The sequence below is a fragment of the Hemicordylus capensis genome, chromosome 2, assembly GCF_027244095.1.
Source record: "Hemicordylus capensis ecotype Gifberg chromosome 2, rHemCap1.1.pri, whole genome shotgun sequence".
In the NCBI taxonomy this organism is placed as follows: domain Eukaryota; kingdom Metazoa; phylum Chordata; class Lepidosauria; order Squamata; family Cordylidae; genus Hemicordylus; species Hemicordylus capensis.
In genome coordinates this window covers 408584849-408590848 of record NC_069658.1, presented here as the reverse complement: position 1 = coordinate 408590848, position 6000 = coordinate 408584849, and the positions used below count along the sequence as shown (strand labels likewise).

At 45.2% G+C, this 6000-nt stretch overlaps 1 long non-coding RNA gene across 1 annotated transcript in view; it reads left to right on the top strand.

Annotated features, from left to right (window-relative positions):
* The first annotated feature begins 489 nt into the window (after positions 1-489).
* The window catches only part of LOC128341769 (uncharacterized), a 53941-nt gene continuing 48430 nt past the window's right edge, over positions 490-6000 (top strand). The window contains exons 1-2 of the long non-coding RNA XR_008314556.1: positions 490-740; positions 1534-1785. This is a non-coding gene — a long non-coding RNA (uncharacterized LOC128341769). The remainder of the gene's footprint in view (positions 741-1533; positions 1786-6000) is intronic.

Genomic DNA, 6000 nt, shown 5'->3' with positions numbered 1-6000 from the left:
GAGGGCACTAGCAACAGGCTTTCCTTAAAATCCCAGAACAAGCGGAAGAAAGGAGGTGGCTGTTTGTTTGTTATGAAAAGAACTTCCCAGAGGAAGTGTCAGCCCACCATATTCCATCCTTTTTTCCACCCCATTTTCTAGATCTCTGAATGCTACTAAGATTTGGTAGAGAAAATTTCAAACAGAAAAAAGGAAAAGAGAAAAGCTCCCAGCAAATGCTGGAGAAATCCAATGCTTTTTGAGGACTTGGTTAGGCTCCTACCTTTTCTGAACTCCATTTTCTTGCAGACGGAGTGCCCCCATTTTGTAAAAACTACAACTACATTTCACAAACATGGAACACCAACACAGTGTGCTCTCTCTAATAAAAAATGGGGTTTCCTGCTTCCTTCCAGCCCCATTCAAAAACTGTGCCTGCCTCCAGATGCTTCTGATTAGTGGTCAGGTAAGTCAATCATAGCTGAGCATTTCCTTATTGGCTGAGGCTCCTGGAAGGCCTGGAAGTGGCTCCTGGAGGATTAGCCCACCTTGTGACAACAAACAAAAAGCTGATTATTGTCTAGGAGCCTTTTTAATATTAAAATTGGGGAGGGTTCTTAATTCTAATGTTGGCCATCAAAGGCACAAAGCCTGAAGCCCACTCTAGCCACACAAACTGCAGGTCTTGGAGCAGTGGAGTCCTGAGAGATAGAGAAGATGTATATGTTACTGAATTCAAACTGATGTGTGCAACTTATTAGGTGAGTAACATGGCAGCTGCAGAGGGAGGTCATTAGTGGGGCTGTGCCCATTTTGCCCCTATACAGGAGCCACCATTGCCCCCTGGGGAGATTCCATTTGCTGATTGTAGGCTCTTTCCCAATGTTTGGGTATGAGTTTGTACCACAGTTCCTGCTGAGGGGACTCTTGATAACTGCCCATTCAAATCCAGAGAGCCCACACTAATTCCATCAAGCCCCCCTGCTCCTTAAACTAGGGTGCATTGAATCTAGATCAGGGCTGCTCAATTTCGGCCCTCCTGCAGATGTTGGCCTACAATTCCCATAATCCCAGGCTATTGGCCACTGTGGCTGGGGATTATGGGAGTTGTAGTTCAAAAACAGCTGGGGGGCCTAAGTTGAGCAGGCCTGATCTAGATGAATCCTCCTGACTGAAAGTGGTACTTACCTGGCTTTGCCAGGTACCTCCTTCCCGGCTAGGTAACAGGTCCCAGAACCACCCACTACAGGTACTGTGCATGAGATCTGCCTTAGATGCTGGTAGCAGCTGTTTAGCTATGCTGCGAAATAAACTCTGCTGAACCATCTCTTCTCTCACCTATTGCTCCCGCCTTCCCATTTCTCAGTGAGTCTGAGGTGTTTCTCCCCAGAGTGTCTCCCCCTGCCCCAATCCCCTTCCCATCTGGAAGAGCCCCTTGCCATCCTGGGGTATCACTAATTGTGCATATGCATATCTGTGTAAGTTAGGATCTCTGGGAGAATAGCTGCTCTAAGAAGTGGCAGGAAAGAGTTAATTTATCTTTTCCCTGTCAAGGTTGTGTGATCGATGCAAAGAAGACATGATTGCACAGAGCAGAGCCCCAATCACATCATGGCCAGTAGTTGCTGGGTGACTGGCACGCTGATGCAATGCCCACAACCTGGCAACGTGAGCGGAATGAAGATTGCTGGAATGGAGCCTGTGGATGAGGAAGAGGGAGGGGTTATTCTGGCCAGTAGCCGGTAACGAAACTGGAGTTGCTCAGTCATCTGCAGTATAATTCTTGGGTTCAGAAATTAACCACAGGTTTGTTTAACTGAGCTTTGGTATTATGTCTGAATGGGGCCACAGTGTTCTTTCAGCCTTTGCAGGGATGGCTAACTAAGCAGATGGTGTTTGAATCAGAATTGTAATAAAGAATAAAGAGCTGGCAGGAAATGCACAGCACCCATGATGCACAACCCTCAGCTGTTTTGGTACCTTGCACTTGTATGGGTGCAGTATCCTACATGTGGCGTAACAAGTTAAAATGATATATAGGCACTGTATAATTTTCATTTGCAAATAACATATGTCATATTGCCTCACGTAAGAATGAGTAATGTTCTCCCTGGTTCTGAGTGACAGTCTGTGTATGAGAGAGAGAGAGAGAGAGAGAGAGAGAGAGAGAGAATATTTTAAAAGGTTCAGTTGATTTTGCTGTTCTGTTGTGAAAATGTTTTATTGATTAATGACCTACTCTTTTAAAATTGGGTTTCCTGGAAGTAGATGGTAAAGGGATTTCAATATTGTTGGCATGACAAATAATATTGTACTTATATTAACTACAGCACATATGGAGCAAAAGAAACACTGATGCAGTGGCTAACAGGATTTCCCAACTAAGTGCATCAGTGGAGAGTCAATTTTTGACAACCTTCCCTTCAGTGTTCTCTCTAATTTTTTTCATCTGTGTGCGGAATGAGTTTTGTTCTGGGCGGCAGTATCAAGGCAGTATATGTGCATGTGCATTCAGAGAGGGGCCTTCCTGATTCAGCCTGAGTAGGATCTAAAATTTACTGAGTGGACATCAAAAATTGTGTGAGTGCACACACACGGGCACGCCTTAGAGAGAACACTGCTCCCCTTCCCCAGGAAGCCCTCGGTGCTACCCCGAAATATGTCCCTGAGAGCTCAGATGTGATTTGCAGCATGTGCTCCACCCTAGATGAATTTGTCTAATGTTTTTGCAGATATTTGTAGCCATCTGTACTAGTGGCCATCATAACATTATGTCCATTAGGGAGATTGAGCCTATGTGGACATACTGTACTATCAGTCCATATATCGGCATTGTGACACTTGCTGTAATGTCGCTCTAATTGAAATTAATTGAATTTGTACCTCCCCACCCCCACCCCATCTTAACACTATTTGAACTGATGTTTTCAATGAGATTTCTATTATGGTTACAAGATCTCTTTTCAGGGTGTTGCTCATATTTTAAAACTATATCGTATGGAAAGAGACAGTGGGAGACAGATTATAGAAAAGAACTTTGCATACCATTGTGGCTGGTAAAGGAGATTAATAGACCTTTCAAAAGTCTCACCTCTGCAGTACTATTTTAATCTTCCTGGGGTTTATTTTAGTATCTGAGTGTGTGATATTTGAGGGGAGTTTGGGGAGCAGAAAAAGATGCTGTTGCTGTGGTGTCTAAAATCAGTGTGGTAATAATAGCTCCGTACTCAAAATATAAGTTGCATCTCTTATAAAAGCTCTTGAGCAAATGAAACAGATGTCAATGGAAAGCACACCCAGTCACTTCCTCCAGCAGGCCTGCAGCTGCTTCTGTGTCCCTGTCCCCCTCCTCCTCCTCCCCTCTGCTAATAAAATTTTTAGAGTTCACCTGTTGGACACACAAGCTTCAGGACACGCACGTTCCTTCTTTCCTGTCCCTCTTGCCTCCCTTCACTCTGTGCAGCCTGAGGTGTCCTAGTGAGACGTGCACAGAATCCAAGTTGTGGAAATACTTTTGACATTGTCTAAAAGGTGGAAAATTTCAGCAATCAGTAAACCAAGCTCCTTAAAGTGCCATGACGAGCTAGAGAGAAAACGTCTTTCATTTCATTCACTTAGTCATTGATTTTCTTTTTTATTTTGTAGTAATTTCAACTTGGAGCTCAGCCAGGGTTTAGGGGAAATACCAGGCATTTGGCATGGACAGAAATAGTGTGGCAGCTCAGGGCGCCACAGCAAAACAAATGAATCGGATCCAAACTGGAAAGGGCAAATATGTGGTGATAAAAGCAAGGATTAAGGGCCAGAAGACCTGCATTTGCTTTGGGCACTAACCAGACTTCTCCACCCAATTTAAGGCTCTGTCCCAGGAATCTTCCTCATACAATAAGACAGCCCGTTCCATTGGAAACAGCAGCTTCTGGTGATCTCTAGCAGTACCTATTACAATTGTCATGGAGCTAAAAATTAGGAACAGGCCTACATGGAACTTCCTTCAGAGACTGGATGTGCTTGTTCAGTGCACGTTATCCCCACAGTTCCTACAACCCCCATTTGATATTCTTGCTTGTCTGTATAGCAGAGAAGCTTGATCAAAGTTGATACAGAAAGTTTGTATACGGACACCCATGTGGTCAACGGTTTTAAGGATGCCTGCTTTTTACCTGTTTGTGCCTTTCTGCTGCATTTTATAGTTAAATGATAAACTGCAACTACTCCATGGTCCAATCAACAGAAAATTGAGCAACTACTTGCCAGTGGCTTACATGCCATGGAGCCAGCTGGGCACCCAAGAGCAATGTGAACTCGCTGGCTGCATGAGAACTCATCACTTCATCTGTGCTTCTAGCAATGGTGGAAGAGGGTCCATGTGAATGACGCTGGGGCTATTCACACACGTAGGCAAAACCTTTTGAGCCCTTTCTCTGATCGTGATTGTGGTTCATTGTGTGCCATCACTCCTCTGTCTGAACTCCCACTGGGATGTTGGGAGTTGGGTGCAGCAGCAATGACACACAGCATCATTTGTACAGAGTCCTTTTGACCTTTGCTAGAAGCACGGATGAGTCCCTTGCATCCCCTTGCATCCCCCTTTTGGGTGCCCAGCTGGCTACATGGCATGTAAGATCTAGGAATAGGATAGATAAATAAATAAATCCCTCTTGAGTGTGTGGCTGGCTACACAGTATTTAAGCAGGTAGTAATAGGGAAAGTGTTAGATATAAGACAACAGCAGCATACAACAGATTTCTTCAAATAGCTCAACTGTTTATTGCTTACAAAACACCAGCAGGGATGCCAGTGAACCTTTCCAAGCTTGGGATTGGACAAAATGTTGGATGTTCATAGAGGTCCAATGAAAGGGGACTTTAAATGCACTCGAATTATGCTAAGTGCACTCTAAAATGATACTTGGATAAATATCCAGGCTGAAGAAGAATTTTCAGCTTCTTTCTTCCCTATCATCAAAAGCCCTGCCCACTACCCTGGGCAATTTTTCCCATCCAAATAGCAGCATAAGAAGAGTGAGGTTTGTTCTTTCCTGAGGCTCTCCACACGAGCAGTGTATGAGGGTTTTGCGGGGAGAGCAGGCCAAGCCCACCCTCCCCACACACAAGCACTTGGCTAGCTCTGGGTGGCCAGATTGGCATGATTACCACATGATTACCGGCTCCGTCACGGAGCCAGAAGGGGAGGTGGAGATCGGGGACCACCCGGACCCTGGAAGTCCCAGCATGCCCCCTGCAAGTGTGCAGGGCATTCTGGGGAGACCCCCATGCTGGGAGGCTTGTTGCAGCCTCTTTGTCAGGGGTGTCTTCATGAGTCACCGCAGCATGGCGACTCAGGATTGAAAAAACAGGGTTAGTGGAGCACACGCTCCACTAACCTCGTTTAAGGGGCATTTAGGGAGGTTTGCTGCCAGGAGCCGCAAAGCTCCCGTTGCAGCACACGACCAGGAAAAAACGGGCTTGGTTCCCTTAGCCTGATTTCTCTTGGTTGTGGGAAAAGCCTCCCTGTCTTCCTCTCTGTCACCTTGGTATGCTGAATAGAAGTGTGCTGCAGCACAAAGCCTGAGGGGGCATCGGTGAGGTAGTTTCCCCAAAGTCTGAAATTGAAGTGCCACCACCAAAGGGGCCCTGTCTTGTAGTGATGTCTTTGTCATGTTATGATAGCCACTACTGCAAATGGCTGTAAAAAGACTACACATTCATGGAGGTTCGTTCTCGTTCTCTCCCTCCCTGCCTTCCTCTCTCTCTCAGGTTAGGGTATCCACAGTTCTAATCCAACTGTTTTGGGTAATCCTGGTCAAACTTTTGTGCCACATGTAACCCGGATAGATAACCAGGATCATATCCTAGTATGAATCCTGGTTAAATACAGTTTAACAATAGTGGTTTGACCAGGATTGCCCCAAAATACTAGGTTCTCACAATCAGCAACTCAGGGCTCAGCAATCTGATTAATTATTTTTCAGGAGTGCTGTGATTGTGTTAGAACATAGCCTAAATTAAACATGTTTAG